Genomic DNA, 21,162 nt, shown 5'->3' with positions numbered 1-21,162 from the left:
CCAGGCACATAGTTGTATATTCTCAGTTGTGGGTCCCTCTAGTTGTGGTATGTGGGATGCCACCTCAGCGTGGCCCGATGAGCAGCGCCATGTCCGTGCCCAGGATTTGAACCGACGAAACCCTGAGCCGTCTGCAGCAAAGCGTGAGAACTTAACCACTCAGCCACAGGGCCGGCCCCCAAAAACAATTTTTTAAAAAAACTTTAAGTTAAATAGTTGGGTGCATAAACATGTGACTTGCACAGGGATATATTTGCTATTTATAGTACTACCATAGGTTTGTGCCCTATAAATGAAAAAGAACTTTCTTTTTAATTAGATGTCCATGAGAAGTGAAATCTCTGCTTACAATTTTACACTTTTGATGATGGGAGGAATTCCCACAGACCAGCTTCTGCCTCCATAATCTCAAATCTCAGTGATCCTCCGTTCCCCATATACAGTCATGAGTCACTTAGTGAAGGGGATACATTCTGAGAAATGTGTTGTAAGGAGATTTCGTCATTGTGTGAACACCACAGAGTGCACTTCCACAAACCTAGATGGTATAGCCCACTACACACCTGGGCTATATAGTACTAATCTTATGGGGTCACCTTTGCATATGCGGTCTGTCCTTGACCGAAACATATTTATGTGGCTCATGATTGTATTTACAGAACCAGATTCTGCACAGCACATTTATATCACGATACGACATCTGGCAGTGTGTCTGCATGGTGATGCTGGATAAGTTGGCACAGTGCGTTCTAAGAGTATTTCTAGAAGCAATCCTACAGCACGATGAATACCAACAACTTAACTATTATATACAGATTAAACCCAAACTAAATGTATCTTCAATTCATCTTCATCCCAGCAGAATCCCAAAAATGCTGTGGTTACTCCAAGGCAATCCTGCACAAGGGTTAGTGTGGTGAAGGGGAAGTCAGAACAGAAGAGAGAGTCTTAAGTGATTTCAGTTAAAATATTTTATTTTTGCAGATTTTGCAAAACACGGGCCCTGTAGCTTAAGCTTCATTAACATCGAAGTCAATCTTCCTCTGCTTGTATCCATTTTAAAGCCCAGTTCAGTGCTCAATAAATAGCTGTTAATTGAAGGAATGGAAAAATTAATCTGTAGAAAACAATGAAGAGTGATGAAAGAGGGCATCTAAGGCAACGCTGCTGCCAGCCATGCGTGTACGCCAAGCAGCATCTCAGCCTGACGTGGATCCGGGAAAGCAGCCAGGTGGCTGGCCCCGGGAACCTTCCAGGGATGCTTCAGGCTGGTGATCTGGTTTTTGAACCATGACGTTTTTCAAAAACACAGAGTAGTCTTAGCTGTTAGCAAAGGTGAGAGAATAGCCTGAATATGCCAGAGAAAAAGTTAATAGAGTTTAGGTAGGGAGTGGAGACGAGAGGGGAGGAAAAAAAAAAAGAATTTTCCTCATTAGGTCTCCAACCTTCCCCCTAGCAATGGCAATTCTGTGTGCAGCCTGAAAGGAGAACATGTCAGAGTTACTTGTGGTATATAAAGGTCTTTTAAGTGACCCGTGAGCGACGGTGGTCTGCTGGGCCTGGAGAGAATCCCCTGCTAAGTGTGAGGATTTTCCTCTGTGTTTCTAGGAGGCATCAGTGCTTAGCTCTTTTTCTGGGTAAGAAAACAGATTTATGGAGGAGGGAGTGTCATCTGTGAGACTCATTTGTGAACCTAACAAGAGCCATTGAAAAGCTGGAGCAAGACCCCATATTCTCCATTTCCTAGTCTCCTAGGGCTCCAATACTCTGTTCGTTCATTGATTTGACTACTGTGTATTGACTGTATATTGAGAACTCCTACATGCCAGGTACTCTTCTAGAACTGGGGATACAGTGGTGGCCAAGACTGGCAAAGCCCCTTCCCTCATGTAGCTTCCATTCTGTTGGGGAAATAAATAGTGTCTTAGCAAATGAACAATACATATCAGTTCCAGATGGCCATAAGAGGAAATCAAAGAGGGGGGTGGGATATGGGTTGGAGAGGTGAAGGGGATGCTAACAGCAATCTCAAGAGTGTGCTCACTTTTGAGGAGGTGACACCTGGGACTGGAATGGGGAGAGGGAGGCAGGTGTGCAAGCCCAGTGCAAGAGTATTCCAAAGAGAAGGGGAGCAACAAACGTGAAAGCCCCGAGTCCAAGAGGAGCTGGTGCATTAGAGGGGCAGAGAGCATGCCCATGTGTCTGAGGCTAAGTGAAGAGGTGGAGAAAGGGCAGGGGATGAGATTAGAGGGACACAGGCCAGATGATGATGGGCTTTGTAGACTATGGCAAGGATCATGGATTTGGACAAATTAACTTCCCCATTTAGACAAATTAACTCTCCGTTTTACAATATTATCCCAGGTACTTGGAAAGGTACATAGAAAGTGACCACAGTGAATGTAAAGACCACCAAACCAGTGCCAGTAGTAGGTGCAGCGAACTATGAGAGTGGTGGGAGGAGTCTGCAGACCCCAGAGGAACAAAGGGGTGAAATAAACTGGTCTCCCATGATTCTCACGGGGGCATGCTCCAAGGTGCCCAAGAGAGTGAGCTGGTACTAGATGTGCAGAAATAATCTTATTTACAGTTTAAAACGACCACATTGTGGCCGTTTATACCAGGCCATAGTGGGATAAGAGAGGTAGCAGAGAGGCCAATTGGAAGGTTATTGCAGTAGTTCAGGCTAGAGATGGTGGCTCATGGTAGTACCTGCAGGCACATATCTTGGAGGTAGAGCTGGGAAGATTTGCTGAACAGTTGGATGAGGATGTAGGAAAGTGAGGAGGAGGATGACATCATCATTCGCTGAGATAGGAAAGGTGAGAGAGAAATAACATTTCGATGAGAAGATCGAAAGTTCTGTATGACTGTTGTTTATGATACCTAATGATATATTAAGTAGGACACTGGACAGAAGATCTGGAGCCCTTGGAGGAGGTTGGGGCTGCATTTTATATTATTGGATTTATTCGCTCATGTTGATGCTTCAACAGTGTTGTGAGCAGCCAGGCAAATCTTGACAACAGGGATACATTCTGCAAGATGCGTCCTTAGGCAATTTCATTGTTGTGTGAACATCATAGAGTGTACTTGCACAAATCTAGACAGTATAGTCCACTACACACCTAGGTTAGATGGTATAGCCTATTGCTCCTAGGCTACAAACCTGTACAACATGTTACTGCACTGAATACTGTAGGCAATTACAACACAATGATATTTGTATATCTAAACATAGAAAAGATACAGTAAAAATATGGTATAAAAGATAAAAAAATAGTACACCTGTACAAGGTAGTTACCACAAGTGGAGCTTGCAGGACTGGAAGCTGCTCTGGGTGAGTCAGTGGGTGAGTGGCGAGCGCATGTGAGGCTAGGACATTACCGTACACTGCTGTAGACTTCCTCAACACTGTACACTTAGGCTACACTAGATCTATAAAAACATTCTTTTATTTCTTCAATAATAAATTAACCTTAGCTTACTGTAACATTTTTACATTATGAACTTTTAGATTTCTTTAACTTTTTGGCTGGTTTGTAATAACATTTAGCTTAAAACATGAACACATTGGATAGCTGTACAAAAATATTTTCTTTCTTTACATCCTTGTTCTATAAGCTTTTTCTATTTTAAAAATTTTTTTATTTTATTTTTTTACTGTTTAAACTTTTTTGTTAAAAACTAAGACACAAACGCACCTTAGCCTGGGCCGACACAGGATCAGGATCATCAACATCACTGTCCTTCACCTCCATGTGTGCTTCCACCGAAAGATGTTCAGAGGCAATAACACCCACAGAGTCATCAGCTCCTATGTTAACAATACCTTCTTCTGGAATATCTCCTGAAGAACCTGAAGTTTGTTTACACTAGTATCACCACAAACACATGAGTAATGCATTGTGCTATAGAATTACAATGGCTTCGATGTCACTAAGCGATAGGAATTTTTCAGCTCCATTATGTTCTTATGGGATCACTGTTGTTGACTGACATTTCGTTATGCAGCACATGACTATACATAAAGAACACGTAAACTCGATAGCAAAAAAATAAACCATCCGATTAAAAAATGGGCAGAAGATCTGAATAGATATTTTTCCAAAGAAGATACACAGATGGCCAACAGGCACATGGAAAGATGCTCAACATCACTAACCATCAGGTAAATGCAAATCAAAACCACAATGAGACATCTCACATTACAATGGCTATCACCAAAAAGACAAGAAATAACAAGTGTTGGCAAGGATGTGGAGAAAAGGGAACCCTGGTGTTGATGGGAATGTAAATTAGTGCAGCCACTATGGAAAACAGTATGAAGGGTCCTCAAAAAACTAAAAATAGAACTACTATATGACCCAGCAATTCCATTTCTGGACATATGTCTAAAGAAAACAAAAATACTAACTCAAAAAGATACGTGCACTCCCATGTTCATTGCAGCAATGATTTATAATAGCCAAGATATAGAAACAACCTAAGTGTTCATTGATTGATGAATGGATAAAGAAAATGTGAGCTATGTATACAATGGAATATTATTCAGTCATAAAAAGAATGAAATCTTTCCATTTGCAACAACACAGATGGACCTTGAGGGCATTATGCTAAGTGAAATAAGTCAGAGAAAGACAAATACTGGATCATCTCACTTATATGTGGAATATAAAACAAAACAAAAAGTAAGCTCATGGATACAGAGAACAGACTAACAGTTGCCAGAGGCAGTGGCTAGGGAGTAGGAGAAATGGGTGAAGGGGCTCAAAAGGTATAAATTTGCAGTTATAAAATAATTAAGCCATGGGGATGTAAGGTATAGCATGGTGACTGTAGCTAATAATACTGTATTGCGTATTTGAAAGTTGCTAAGATAGTAGATCTACAAAGTTCTCATCACATGAAAAAAACTTGCAACTATATATGTAACTATGTAACTATGTAAGGTGTCGGATGTTAACTAGACTTATTGTGGTGATCATTTTGCAACGTATACAAATATCCTATCACTGTGTTGTACATCTGAAACTAATATATGGTAATATTATATGTCAATTATACCTCAATAAAAACATTTTTTTTAAAAAGACTGCAACTCAGGAAGAAATACATTGTGACCCAAAGCACACATAACAGTTTCACAGAACAATACCTATCATTACTATGAGCAAATAACTCTGATATAGATAGGATGCTACACCACCATTAAAGTTATGGCTATAAAAAGTTTGTAAGAAAATGGGAAAATGATGATTTTATTGTGCTGAAAAGCAAGAAGTTTTAACTGAACTCTTTCCCATGGTAATTATCTTGAGCACTATGCATAAAAGTCCATTTTTGCGTAGAAATGTTTTTCTAATAGAAAGGAAACCTAATATTGCATTTGAAATCCAAAGAAAACCCAGGCTCTGGCCTCTGCAATGCTTCTGACAGACTATATAATCTATAAAAGTGGTGTGAGGAAAATATGCTGCTTCCACCAGGAATTCTGGTGGGAGAGAGAATGACATTATTTGTAGCACTTTCCAAGGACCAGTTCTATATAAACATAAAGTGTTATTCTATCCTTTCATAATTAGAAAGAAAAAAATGTTATGGAACATTTTCTTGAAAAAAAAAATAAGACTTTGAATCCTGAGTAATTGCTACCATAGACATTCAACAGAGCATGGAAGTCAAGCTCAAATGGTAACCTATTTTCCTGTCTTCAACTCTTTTTCTTAACTGAAAAATTCTAAGTCCTAAATCTACAGGCCATAGGGATCCTTGACAGCTGCAGTGGAAATGAAGGAACCAGTCTCTGTTGAGACGTGTGCCTTTCTGGAGCGTTCAATGGAATGTTTTATGAAAAGTAAGATATAATAGAGTTAATGAAAACGTAGAGATGCAGTCTTGAAAACTCCAGTTTTTCTTAAAGGACCTCGCAGTTTCTTCCTTTGCAACACAGCCTAGTGGGGTTATATATTACTTTACCAGTTGGTTCCAGAAGTTGGTCACCTGTTTTGATACCTCTCTGTGGGAGTTATCTTTTGTTGTTCACAGCACAGACACTTCCTAAGACTGCAATTTCTTGGACTTCAAGTACCTATGAAGTCTCTTTTGGAAAGGTGAAAACAAGTATCAAGGGCACCATTATCTTGCTTTCTCTACCCAAGTGCATTAGTGTTTCATGCGTCAGTGGATAAGAAGAGAACTTGTGGTAGGAGGAAGAGGGAGATTTTAAACAGATCTAAGGTAAAGGGTGGACTTGAATATCAATGGAGAGGATGTATAGTGAGATGTTTCTTATTCTAGAAAGATAAGAGAATGGAACATTTCCACATCACCCTTCCTAGAACTCTCTAACCTTGAAATTCCTGGGCGCTCTTGTTAATAATAATAATTAAGATACTTGTAATAATAGCTGGAGTAAACATTTAGTGATCTCTAGGTGCTGGGCACCATACCAAGCATTTTATGTGTATTATTTCATTTAATCCTCACAATAACTCGAGGTAAATTTTATTATGATACCAATTTTGCTTAAAGACAGTTAATAACTTGCCCAAGTATGAAAGCTGACAATTGGCACTGTGAGGAGATGAATTTGAGTGAGTTAGGATCTAAAGTTCATGCTCTTAGCCATTATGTTGTACTGCCTTCTTGATGCCCATGAGATGTCTACAGTGGAAGTAGCCATGCATTCTAGAACAGGTCTCGTGGGTAACCAGTGCTAATGCATCACTAATGGTGATGGCATCCTTTTTTGTTGACACCTTTGTCTTTCTTTAAGAAATAATGCTTTCTGGGGCTGGCCCATGGCCGAGTGGTTAGGTTTGCGTGCTCCGCTCTGGTGGCCTGGGGTTTTGCCGGTTGGGATCCTGGGCGTGGACGTGGCGCCGCTGGTCAGGCCATGTTGAGGCAGCGTCCCACATGCCACAAATGGAAGGACCTGCAACTAAGATATGCAACTATGTACGGCGGGGGTGGGGGTGGGGGATTTGGGGAGATAAAGCAGAAAAAAAAAAAAAGAAGATTGGCAACAGTTGTTAGCTCAGGTGCCAATCTTTAAAAAAAAAAAAATAAAAGTAAGGTAAAAAAAAAAAAAGAAATAATGCTTTCTCCAGAATCCTGATGTACTAGATCTGCGGCACTGTGAAAACATTTCTTTTTGCTTCTTTTAAATTTGCTAGTTTAAAATGTTCCCAAAGTGACCATCTACCATTCCTCTCTCTTCTGCAAATAAATCCATTTTTCATGAGCTCATGCCATTGGGCATGAGACCCAGGGCCACTCACAGCGATTGGTCTAGACGTGGGCATTTGATTCAGCTGGGCCAATCAGAGTCCTTCTCTGAGACCTTTCCAACTGGAGGTGGTGAGAAGACTCTTTAGTTACATGTACCAATAAATCACTTCTTTTTGGGTCTTATTTCATGTTGAATTTCTGAAAGAGTCCTGATTAATGTAATTTTATCCTCAACTCTTCTCAATTTTTGTTTTGTTGTAGGCCCCAGTACACATTAGCTATAGGATAATTTGGTTTTGTACCGATAAAAGCAGGAAATTCATTGAGAGTAAATGAAAAATGAGATAAAGATGAGAACTGGGTACTGATAGGAAAATGGCCTTGTGTTTGAGGACATGGTGTTGGAGTGTTGGAGGACACGGTTCCAGGGAAAGTTATAATATTTTTTTCTCAAAATATTTGTTTAAATATGGTAAGAAATTTTCACAAGGAGGAGGAGCTAGAGAAGATGCTGTCCTGCCTAAATGTAGGAGAGTCCTGAGGATTTTCTGGATCTAATCTCTGCTGTTTTATGCCAAGTTCGAGGACTCATCATACTTTATGCTTTGTAAAATATTTTTCTTCTGGGTGCTTCTGTTTGTGTAAATTTTCTATATTGGGTTTGCATGTTTTTCTAGTGGAACCTTGCTCCATTGTGTACATCTTTTTTTCCTCTAGGGACATATCAGAAAAGAATATAGCAGCTTGTTTTTCTATCTAAATGGAGGTTTGTGCTAAACACAAAAACCTAGCTACAAGTAAATTATTCTCTGATCTTGAAGGATAAAATAAACACAAAGCAATGCAGAGCTGTGTTTTGCCAGAGCCAAATGGAACATGACGTTCAGAAGTTTCAAATTGAGTTCCAAAATTAGACTAAATCTTGGCAAAATGCATACTCATGTCCCCATCAGGAATTTTATCATTTGAACTCAGTGCTGGCTACTCTATGCCTTACTCATTCCAGTAGCTCCCAGGAGGCCTGAGGACATGACTCCCTGTGTTCTGGAGCTGCCCTAGGCCTGCTGGTTTTAACTTTGTCTCAGTTAGGATGGAAATAAGGTATCGAAAATGCAACCAGTGATCTAAGACTTGAACATCGACTTCCAGCCCCATTTCTTCTAGGAAGTCTGGCATCACTACTTGGTTTTGCAGTGTAGCTCTGTCAGAAGGACTTGGTGGTAGGTGCCAGATCTAAGCCTTTTGGCTGGGCTGTGAGCTCTGGGTTACTATGAAAATTTCTCTGGATTATACATTGTATAAGGGGTAGTTCATTTCTAGATTAGAGGCCTTCTTGGATAGGTAGTCTGGTTCAAGTGAGAGTGTAGGAGTTCCTATCAAGAAGTCCTTAATTAAAGACAGCCATGTGGCTTCCAGGTAGTGTGAAACAAGGCTAAATACTTGCTGAGTTACCTTCCAGGAGCCAGGATGCCAAACTTCATCGCCAAAATGGTCTTGAAGCTCTTCCTTCTTTTGTTCATGGGGCCTCTCAGCACAAGACTTCATCTTGTCTCCCACTACTAATGAATCAGTGTAGATGTTTTTGTCCACCAGGGTCTTCTTACCCCTTAACGTGCTGTGTTCATTCTAACCTCAAGACTTGTGCTCATTCCAGTTTCCTCTTGGAATACTTCTTTCTACTCCACTCTACAAATTCCATTCATCCCTCAAACCCATCTCAAATCTTCCACCCTGTGTGAGGCATCATTGTCAACAATTTCAGCCCACTTTGGTTGCTTGCCTTTCTCTTTTTTCATTGTCTACATGATACAACTCCTACTTTTGTAATATTCAGTCTTTTACTTTTCTGCAATTGTGTCCCACAATTGTACCACAGCATCTTTAAGTCATTTGAAGGGCACATATTTCAGACTTTCTTTTTTATATCTCTTGCAACTTGAAAGATAAGTACTTGAATGTGCTCAAAGTTGAATGTAAATCTAACAAAAGATGAACAAAATCTTTAGACTAAAAACTAAAGAATATTACTGGGATAAATTAAAGACCTAAATAAATGAAAGCATAGATCATGCTCATGGATTAGGGGACTTGATATTATAATGCAGAAAAAATATTTTCATGTGCGCAGGAAGGCAAAGATTTCATAAATAACATTTATGAATTTTATAACATACTAAACATAAAATTGATAAATTGGATGACATTAAAAGCGAGAACTTCTGTTTATCAAAAGACACCGTTAAAAGACAACCATGACAAATGACTTGTGTCCAAAATATATCAAGATGTCCTACAAATTAGTAAGAAAAAGATAGACATCTCAACAGAAAAATGTGCAAAAGGCTTGAAGTAGTCTACAAAAGAGGAAATCTGAGTGGCCAATAAACATATGACAAGATGTCTAACTTCATTAGTTATCAGGAAAGTGCAAATTAAAATCACGGGCTTCAAAAATACAGCCACCAGAGCAGCTAAAATGAAAAGGACATTCAATACTGAGTCTTGGCCAGGATTTGGAATATTTGGAACTCTTGCACATTGTTACTATACAATGTCAGTATACAGTTGGTATAACCACTTTTCAAATCTGTTTAGCAGGAACTACTAAATCTGAATGTATGTATATATGAGCTAGCACTTTCACTCCTAGGTGTGTATGAGTACATATGCTCATCAAAAGACATGTAGGAGGAATAGCAGCACGAGGCATAATGACCAAAAAAGGAAAACCACCCAAATATTCATTAACAGTAGAATGGGTAAATAATGTGGTATATCCATACAATGAAATCCTTTCAACAATGAGAATGAACAAACTACGGCCACATGTAACAATCGAGATGAATCTCACAGACATATTATTGAGCAAAAGAAGTCAGACACAAAGATTGCATATTGTATAATTCCATTTTTTAAAGTTCAAAAAGGGGCAAAACTAATCTACAGTAACCAGGAGGGCTTTCAGGATGCAATAATGTTTTATTTCTTCATCTGAATGGTGGTTACAATGGTTTTTTTGTGTGTGTGCAAATTCATTGAACTGTACACTTATGATTCGTGCATTTCTTCTGTATGTATGAAGTGTTTATGCTTAAAAGCAAAAGGTTATGGGGCTGACCTGGTGGCGTAGCAGTTGTGTTCTCACACTCTGCTTCAGTGGCCTGCAGTTTGCCGGTTTGGACCCCAGGTGTGGACCTATGTGCTGCCTGTCAAGCCATGCTGTGGCAGGCATCCCACATATAAAGTAGAAGAAGATGGGCACAGATGTTAGCTCAGGGCCAATCCTCCTTAGCAAAAACAGAAGGATTGGTGGTGGATGTTACTCAGGGCTAATCTTCCTCAAAAATAAATTAGTTAATTAAAAAAAAAAACCCAGAAGTTTATCCTAGGAGGAAGAACTGTCACTCAGCAGGGATTTTTAACCACTGCTTCACTTCTGCTCATGAGCTCAGCCAGGGAAGATAAAGAAAGTTTGATTGAACAAACAGACTCATAAATCCAATCTCAAATCTCATCTTGACCTTGGAAAGGATAAAACACTGGTTTGAGGTACTCAGCCCCTCCTGCTTCAACAAATTTACTTATAAAACCATTTTACAGATGTCACTTTGCTTTGCTTTCAACAAGGAAAGCATCTTTATTAATCACATTCCTGTCCTCATTATCTCCCCATTGTAGTCATCTCCTGGCTTAGAATTTCATGTCTCTCTCATGACTGTGATTGTGTGGAATATTCCATTTTAATCGTGTGTATTCTTTTCTTATTCCACCACCCCCACCTCCCGAGGAGAGGGTAGCCCTGTGCTGCCCAGTTCAATACATAGGAGAGGTTCAAAGATGAATTAAAAAAAAATTTTTTAATTTAATTGTATTAACTGCAAGGACAAGGTAAGTGAGTGGTATCAGCTATACCTGGGTATGACTCGGATTCTCCTGGCTGGGAGTGGCCACTATTCCCACCAAAACCCACTCAGATGCTGAAGCATCTTTGCTCAAGTCTGTAAGACCACAGGCTTGATTTTCCAGGGTTGGTCTTGGGCACTTAAATTGGCTTAGGCTATTCCAACCAGAACATTCTTGAATGTTGGAGGCAAATTGGAAAACATATTCTCCTGTTTTTGTGTAAATTCTATCAATTATACCAAAGTGAGGTGAGAGAACATTGCATTTGGGATCTAGAAGTCCTGAATTCAAAATGTTTCTAGTTTAGCACTTACTAACTCTCAAACTTCAGTGGTGGTGGTTGGGTAGGGGCACTTAGCACCTGTTTCCTTATCTTCCCCCAATATAATGCACTCCCCCCCCCCCCCCAGGATAATTGGGAGGATTCATTCACGAAAACATGCATTCAGCTTTCAACATTCAACATTTACTCAAAACACACTACGAGTCAGCCACTCCATTGGCTCTGGACACTCACAGTTCACTTGGTGAGAAAGATATGTGAACAAATCACTTCAGTATTTCTTCTCCTCATTTTTTATTATTGGCCTCTAAGGATCCTTCTTAGACATTTTTCCCTATCTCCCCCCCCCATGAAATTTTAATACTACAGACATACTGTATATATATTTATGAATTGTATGCATATCTGGGCTTTATAATAAAAAAGAGTAAGAATTTTCCAGCCCTCCCCCCAAGAACTACTTCTCACCACCATGGGGAGATATCCCCCCTCCACTGAAGGAAACAAATGATTAAAGGGGAGTTTAGTGAGTGCAATAGGAGAAAGAGGTGCAAGTTGCAGAGTCACTCCACCACCCATGGGTGGGGGAGACCAACTGTGATGGGTATTGTCGGGGAAGACTTCAGGGAGAAAAGGAAGGCGCTGGAGATCACAAAAGATGAATGGGGACTGCCTGGCCGCCCCAGGGAGGGGGAGTTCCAGTGGAAAGGTGGAAGGGGGTGTGAGGCAGTGCGCCCACTCCAGGTAGGTGCAGGTGGGGAAGCCCAGGGCCAGGAAGCTGGCAGGGCCAGCAACAGAGGGTCTGGAATGCCAAGTCCAAGAGCAGACCTTACCCCAAGGGCATTGGGGACACAAAAAGTCTTTAAGAAAGAGAAGGACTTGATCAGATTTATCCATTTGCAAGTTCATTCAGGCTTCTGTGTGGATGAGGCAGAGAAATCAGGTCAGAGATTAGTGCAGAAGTTGAAGCCAGAAATCATGAGAACTCGCATGAGAGCAGTTGCCAATGAAGATGAGAGAGGAGAGGGAGAGATTTTGGAGAAAGAATTAAGTGAAACAGTTTGTGTGACAGCATGCTATGGGTAACTGATAAAAAGGCTTATTACTAAAACTCAGCATTTGGGACCATTTGACAGCTTAGCATTGCAGATGCTTCCCAGAGGCCTCAGAACCTGATTGCTTAAATCCCTCAGTGGCTGAGGTTTGATATCTGTTAAACCAATGATTTTCTTTGAGGTGAAACTGGGCAGAGTAAACCTAGCTCGTGGGTTGTGAGGAGCCTGCACAAGCAGTTCCTCGGCTGAGCCCTGACCACTGAGCTGAATGGCTCCATGAATTACGTACGTATAATGGCAGGACTGTATGGGCTATGGGCATTCTTAGGCCTGTGCAGGGTTTTATGCACTGATTTCAAATGCTCCTTTGCCTCTCAGCTCCAGCCAATCCGAATCCACTAACTACATCAGTTGCTGCTCTTGTTGTCCCCTCTGCCTGGCTTTGCTCTCTTCTGGGAATCACCTGATCTGCCCCCGAGACCCTGGAGAGATGACCACAGGCTCTTGTTTGTCTCTAGTTCACAGTAAATTAGACTGCTTACAAATTAGCCAACATAAAGCTATTCATTTGCCATCTGTTAGTGGCTTCTAGGATTATGAAGAAACGAAAAGAGGGCAGTGGGGACGTAACCTGCAGGGAAAATGAGGAACATTAGTGTTTGAATGGTTTCTCTGTTAAGTGGAGGAGCAGAGATGGGTGGCTTTTTGGTGATGGAAGGACTGTTAGCCATTCCTGGAAGCCAGGAAAGAATTCAGGGAGGTGGACCAGGGAGGGTGGCTGCTGCTTCTCTCTATGCTGGGGAGCTGGCTGCAGTGGCCCCACAGAACTGCCTGACAGGATCTTGGGGCATCCAGGGAGGGGCCTGTCCAGTGCCTGGGACCCTGTGATACCTGTTAAGGTCCATTCCCTTCAGCTTTATGCAGAGCATACTCACTGTGTTTGACAAGATGGCTTCAAAGTAAGGATTAGTGCTCTTTTGCCTATTCTGAATCAAACCCATCCACTGGGGGCCACCCCCTCAGCATCCATATTTATCATAGCACATCCCTTACAGTCCCTGTCAAGCTCCTAGAAGCCCGCCACACTGGCAGCAGGAATCAAGAACTGCCAACGTTTCCCTCCCAACCATCCTATTTAATGTCCCCTCACTTTGGCTTCCCCAGTCTCAGCCTCATTTGGCTTCCCACACTGGCTCTCTGCTTTGCCTAAACCCAGTTGGACTGACAACTGGGCCTCAGACTGTTTACCTCGGTTCTGACATAGACTGCCTTTAGAATTATTGCTCTTTGAAACTGCCCTTCATGGATTTGCAATGAAACTTGGGCAAAGGTCCCTGGCCCTATGCCTGCCCAAGGTGTAGGAATTGGATGCAGCTGGGCATGCAGAACCTTCCAGATTCCAATTATTTGTTAGGAGAAGGTGGAAGCAAGAGGGCTGAGAGGGAGCTAGAGCTGAAGATGATTAAGGAGCTTGCTAGGGAACCCCACAAATGCTCCACTGAGCTCAGAGCTTCTGACCTGGCTCAAGTTCTATCCCAGGCAGTGGCTACCTAATTCTTGAAAGGACACATCCACAGAAGGATGACTTGTGCATTTTGGTATCAGGAAGGAGGTCTTCAGTGGTGTGTCACAGTCCCTGAAATAGTCGTCATTTAAAAATTAACTGAGTTAGGAGCTTTGGGAATATGTTAAAGAAACACTGAGAGAATGCAAAGCTGGAAGTGGAAACCAGTACACTGTGACAAACTCAGGATTTAGAGCAACTTTGAGGGACCAAGCAATGACATAACATGCAGAGAAGAATGAGAAACGTTAATGAGAAGTGTGAATGGTTTTTCTATTAACTTCATAGTGAAAGAGAGAGGAGATGTGGCAAACCATTGTGAATTGGAAGAGCCTTCAGGATTTTAGTGGACAATAAGATCAGAGAAATATAAACCCAAGATCCAGCAGATTTCACATTTGACATGAGCATACCAAATTTGTACCTCCCTTGATCGTCCCAATTTCTGTCGATCAGAGCTGTTAGTTTCCTAGAAGTCTCTGTGATATGATTTATCTATTAAATGATTGCAATCTGTAGCCAATTGTTTAATATACATATACTTGATACATAATCTCACAATATATTTTAGTGAGTCAGTGTTCGTTCATTCATTCTTCTCACAAGTATTTACTGAGCAAATAGTAAGTACTGTAGACTCTGCTTGGTGCTGGAAATATGGTAGTAAATGAGATAGACATTGTCCCTGCCCTTCTAGAGCTGTTCTCTCGGAGGAGACACACATAAAACTAGTAAACACACACAAAATCATTCAAAGTTATTGTCTTCATTAGCTTTATGAAAGTACAAGACACTCAACAGCATACAGTGAGGAGGTAGGCCTGGCTCCGGGAGGCGGATTCAGGGAATTTTTTTGAGGAAGTGAATGCTGAGTTCACTAAAGGTTATGCAGTTATTCTGTCCAATATGGTAACCTCTAGCCACATGTGGGTATTTAAATGTAAATGGATTAAAGTGAAATCAAATTGGAAGCTCAGATCCTCAGTCGCACTAGGCATATTCCACTGTTCACAGCAACCTTCCGCAAGTGGCTACCATATTTCATAACACAAATATAGAATGTTTCCGTTGTTGCAGAAAGTTTTATTGGGCAGTGCTGTTATATAGGATTTAACTAGCTGGATAGGAGCCCAGGGTAGGGGGAAGGAAATACTTTGAGCCAAAAAGATACTTTTTAATTTAGAGAAACTAAATTATAATCTAAGAGAAATAAGGTTTTTAGAATGTTCAGTTGATGGTGACAGTGGGTGATGAGTTTTCGTGAAGGATCAGAGGAGCTGGGAAGCGTCTCCTTCTCCTGTTTTCTGAAACAGGCTGGGACAGATGATACCCAGCCAGTTGTTCAGTCTTATTCCTACATGGGCCCCTGGTCTGAACCCTTGGCTTGGTTCCTGGGTATATGACATAGTGACTAAGACAGCATAACAGAGAACAATATTGTGCTTGAATTGTTCAACAAAACATAATATGAGTGACACAGACTAGAACAATTAAGACTAAACTTCAAATTGTATAGTCAAAATCGCACATAACTGAATATTGGCAGTTGTCACCCTCTGAGTCGTCTGCCATTTGCAACAGCCCCTGTCTGCTGCCCATGGAGTGTGTGTCCATGCTCCTGAGAGTTCCGTCCTGGACGCTATTCTCTCTTCACTCTATACATTCCCCTGAGTTCAACCATTCTCTCCCTGACTAACATATGATCCATATGCTGATGGTTCCCAAGCCTGTATTTCTAGCTCCAGACCTCTCTCCTGTGCTTCAGACCTCTAAATTCAAATTCCCACTCATAATCTCCAATTGGCTGTCCCACACTCACTTCAAACTCACCTCTACAGTGCCCATCCAAACTGCACCTCCTTCTCGGTTCCCAACGTCAACAATGGCAACACTCTCCAAACCAGAAGCCGGAAGCCTGGGCATTGGCCTTGTCTTCCGTACTGAAATCCCATCGGTCACCAAGTCCTGTGGATTCTGCCTCCCAAATAACGTCTTCAGTTTACTGACTTGTCTCCTTTCCCTTCTGCACTATCCTAGTTTATCATTCACTGCCTGAATTATGTAACCATTTCCTAACCAGTCTCCTGGGTCCAGCCTTGGCCCCCTCCAAACCATGCTCCACACTACAGCCACAGAAATCTTTCGAAATCTGGAGATGTCCTTCCATGGCTTAAAACCCTTCAGTGCCTCCCCATCACATTGGTCCAAGTGACTTCCTGTAGTTGCAAGGCTCATCTTGATTTGGCCCTAATTACTTCTTCAGCTGCTGCTCTCACCCTTTCTTGCTTGCATATTATTCTGCAAATACACTTACCTTCATTTAGTTCTAGGAATCCAGCATGCTTAACTTTGCATTGGGATCTTTGCACTTGCTATTTCCAGAAACACTTTCACCACCACCCCCCTTTCCCTCTTTTCCTGGCTTATTCAGTTTAAATACTGTTTTTTTAAAGGAGATTTCCCCCAATTCCCCAGTGTAGAGTTAGCTGCCCCTGTCATATACCCTCTAAAGTGGGTCGAATGATGGTCCGCCCCAAAAGATAAGCCACATCGTAATTCCCAGAACCTGTGAATGTTACCTTAATGGGAAAAAGGGTCTTTGCAGACATAATTAAGTTAAGGATCTTAAGATGAGATCTTCCTGGATTATCCAGATAGACTCTAAATACAATGACAAATGTTTTTATAAGAGATGCAGAGAAAAGAGGAAAAGGACATGCGAAGAAGGAGACAAAGATTGGAGTGATGCTGCCACAAGTCAAGGAATGCCTGGAGCCACCAGAAGCTAGGGAGGCAAGGAAAGATTGTTCGTTAGAGCCTTCTGAGGAAGTGTGGCCCTGTCGACACCTTAACTTCAGGCTTCTGGCCTCCAGAACTGGGAGAGAATACATTTCTGTTGTTACAAGCCACCAAGTCTGTGGTAATTTGTCACAGCCGCCCTAGGAAACTAATGCATCTCCCCTTAGTTCTTCTAGGGTACCTCTTATCACAGTGCTTCCAAGTGGCCTCTTTCCTTGTTACCTTCTTAACTTGCAAAGCTCGGGGGCAGGAGTGTGAGTATCCCCAACACTGGGATGGTACCCAGTGCAGATTAAGCAGTCAGTAATCATTTGATGTCTGAATGAAGCACTGTTGGCTGATAGACACACGATACACCTTGTGGAGGAGATGGACTTGGTCGAATAAAAATGGCAGGATGTGGGTAACACTGCACAGGGGAGTGATTATTCCCAGCAACAGGAACTACATTATGAGGGCCTAGAGGTGAGAATGTCAGTAATACGTGGACTCACAGAGATCAAGCTGACTACAGGATCAACCTGACTAGCAAAGCTGGATGAGCACAAAGGTGAACTAGCAGGACCTTCTCCTGCAGGCCAGAGTTTCCCAGCAGTTTTGGGTGCTGTGAGAGGGTCACAGTTTGCCATGACATCTGCTCTCCCCAGCACCGCTGCCTGGGATCTGGGGCTTCAGAGCGGCCCACTACAGCATACATCTATTATCATGCTCTTTGTGTGCCATGGCTCACAAAACCCTGGGAAATACTGCTAAGGTTAGGAGCCATTAGAGCTTCTTGAATTGAAACATGAATAGGACCAGCTACTTAGTTTGCAGGCCACAGTGCAAAATAAAAATGTGGGCCTCTGGTTCAAAAATCATTAAAATTTCAAGATGGCAATAGCAGATCATTAAACCATGTGTGGGGGTCCTTCTAAATATGTGGTCCTGTGTAAGGGCATAAGTCTCATACTCTTGAAGTTGAGCCTGACCATGATAGAAAGATTTGCTGAAGATGGATATGCAGTTGTTGTATGGAATGGGTTAAATAGTAGGAAGTATGTCAGGGGACTAGGTAAGGGGCTACCTCAGTGATCCAGGAAGGCAGGGTGAGGAGCCCCTGGGCTAAGGTGTTTTCAGTGGAACTCAAAGGGATGGAAAAGGCCACTCTAAGAGATGATACGTGCTCAGAGTCGGGGATGCTTCAGGGCTTTCCAGACTTCTCAGAGCAGGCGGAGGCAGCAGGGGAGCCCTCAAGGAGTCTGGGAGCATCAGTATGTCATTGACTTTGTACTGGGAGCCACATTGGGCAGGAATGAGTAGAGTCCAGTAGAGATGAGAGCGAATCACTGGCATTTTACTCCACAAGGAACCACATCCGGATATCAGCGTTACCTAAAAACCTCATGGCTTTAGTGAGAAAGAGGAATGGAGAAGGTGATGGGAGAGAGGACAGACCCTCCAATGCTTCTGGGGGCCTGAATGCGTGAGGATGAGGCATGGTGGGGGCTGTTGTAAGCTCATGACTGTCCAAAGGTGACAGCCACTGTGTAGCTTCAGCTGTACCTGCTTATGTGAGATCACAGGGGCAGGGTGCCCAGAGCTTCAGATTTTTAAAGAGAAGCTGAAGATCCAGAATTGTGAAATCCTTCTTAATTTTTAAGTATTAACAACTAAGTTAAATATTTTTTTTATAAATACCAAAGGCCAAACCAAACACACTCATAGGCCAGATCTGGCTCATGGGGCACAGCTTGCAGCCTCTGTACAGAACACAGTGGGTAAGAGCTAGGCAGGGTTCAAATCCTGCCTCTGCCATTGGACCAGCTGTGGTCATTAGAAAGAGCCTTTCTAAGCCTCACTTTCCTATCGAATGGGGACAGTTTTAGTATCTACTTATCAGGGTAGTGGTGAGGATTAAATGACATCCTTAAGATAAAGCACAGTTGATGGTAACTGGTAGGTGAAGGTTAAATAAATGCTGGCTGTGACTGTTCTTAAGCATCTACTATGAGCCAGTTCCATGCTACGTACCTTATGTGGTCTATTTTATTCTATGCTCACAGCCACGCTGTCAAAGAGGCTTTACAGTATACCCATTTCCCAGAGGTGGGGTGGAAGTAAAGGCTCAGAGAAATGAAGTCACCTGCCTGAAATCACAGACTCTAAGTCTGAGCAAGAATTCACATCTCACTATTTCTGCCTCCAAAGGTGCTGCTTTTTAAACAGTCTTTCCTACCTTGTACTGACTCTTGTATTTTATTTTGGAGGTTTCTAAAGAGAATATTCTAGCTAATGGTACTTTTTAAGGAAAATTTTAATAAGAAAACAAAACTCCAAAAGGGGAAAAAAGCTCTCCCCCACACACATTCAAACACACACACACACACACACACACACACACACACCCCATCAAAACAAAAGTAATGAAAGCTGGCAGTGCTGCCTCCCTCCGCATCCAATGGACTCTTAAATAACATTGTTCGGGGAAACACATTATTCTTTGTATTTTCCCAATTCCACAAGACAACCACGGCATTCCTATTCTGCCTTAGAGGTGAAGCAGTCAATGGTATAATGGATAAGGGACCTATGTACAGACCCTAAGGCAAGAGATTAACAGGAGGACCCTAATGTCTTTATTGAGCAGACAAACTCTCTTGGGTCTTCTCAGCAATGGTGACAGGTGTCAGAGCCACGCATGGGGCCCTAGGGCCTCTGTGCCCTGGAAGGCAATTAGTTATTTGCTCAGTGGCCTACACTTGATGTATATTCTCCAGTCCTACAAACTGGTCATTCCATCTCCTGCTTCTCCCTGGGGGCTTTACACTCTGGACCTGTCTACCCAGAATCTTCCAGTGATCAGAGTTTCTTGTCTTAAAAAAAGAAAAAGAAAGAACAGGAAAGATTTGCATTGTTTGTAGGTCTAAAAGTAGCAGGAATTTTCACTTGTTCCTGGAACAAATTCTGGGGCATTTGAATTGGGAGTGGAATTGGGATGGGGTAGGGGGGAGGTCCCAGCTGGGCAAGTCAGAGTGATGAAATTCATGGCAAACAGCTTTGTTTGAATCTTTTGACTATGGCCAAGCCAGTGGGGCTGAGAGCACGATGTTCTCAATAACAGCCTTGACAATAACACGATTTGTTTCCCTTCCAAAGCCGAAAATGGCATCTCAGCCTGCAAAGGGGAGCTTTCTTCTGAACCTGTGGGATGAGAGAGCTGGTTTCGTACTCCAGAGTAGGAAATAAAGGCATTAAGCAGAGCAGACTTGAACTGAAATGTCATCCGGCCATAACACTTGCCTAAACAATACATATTTTATTTTGGAGTAACTTCTCTTCAGTCTTTTCACGGGTAGGATTTCAGACTAAGATGTTCCTCTTTCCTACCCACCAGATTGAAACAGAATATTGCCTCCATCCAAGGGGCACAACATCTGCATTCTTTTTCTGTAATTCACAACAGAAACTAAGTCCTTAAGCTTGACTCAAGCCAGCTGATAGTTTTAGGCCCTGGGCTGATCCCTTACCTAAATGGTTTTCTTTTGTTCACGCTTTTCTGGATTTTCTCGGACAATAGGGAGGATGTAAAGTAAGCTTCAGTGCTTTTTCTACGGGGAAAACTGAAAGCTAACAGGCATTTATGCCATTAAGAAAAATAATGGTTGCAGTTAGCTAGCAGTTGATAATGATTGTAAGTGATTGCAAATCTCTTGAGCTACAGAAACGCTAGAAGTAAGTGAGGGTTCCCATGCTTTCTCCATCAGTGAGAAGCATGGATGAGGAACAAAAGCAGCCAAAGCGGTGCTCTAGTGCAGCGGGGAAACAATGAGTCAATACTTGATCCCTGCCCCCGGGATCTTACAGTGGAACAGAAGAGCAGGGTGCTCACACTCACACCCACTCACACACACACACACACCCTGGAAAGGTAGGCACAGTCTCCAAGGTGTGCACTGCCCACGTTCATTTCTAAATCAATGGCTTGAACTCAGATTGCATTTGCCAATATAAAGTATACTCTAAAGGCTAAGTTCCCAGCTGGTAAACTACAGCCCACTTGCTTCTTCAGACAACTGTAGGATTTGTCCACCTTTTATAACTTTGCTTCTATGGACTAATGTATTGATTCCCATGGTCCCAATGGTAAATCCCAGAAGCTCCATGTCACCATCCTGCTGGAGGGAATGTCCCTTCCTCTCTCCTTTCACTGGGATTCTACTTTCTTTTTGTTGTTGTTGAAGCATAATTGACATACAATATCTTATTAGTTCCAGGTCTACATCATAGTGATCCGATAGTTATAAACATTACAAAATGAACACTGTGATAACTCCAGTTACTA

Source organism: Equus quagga, chromosome 6 (genome assembly GCF_021613505.1).
Source record: "Equus quagga isolate Etosha38 chromosome 6, UCLA_HA_Equagga_1.0, whole genome shotgun sequence".
Classification (NCBI taxonomy): domain Eukaryota; kingdom Metazoa; phylum Chordata; class Mammalia; order Perissodactyla; family Equidae; genus Equus; species Equus quagga.
The sequence above is the reverse complement of the archived record's forward strand: the minus strand, read 5'-3'. Positions refer to the sequence as shown.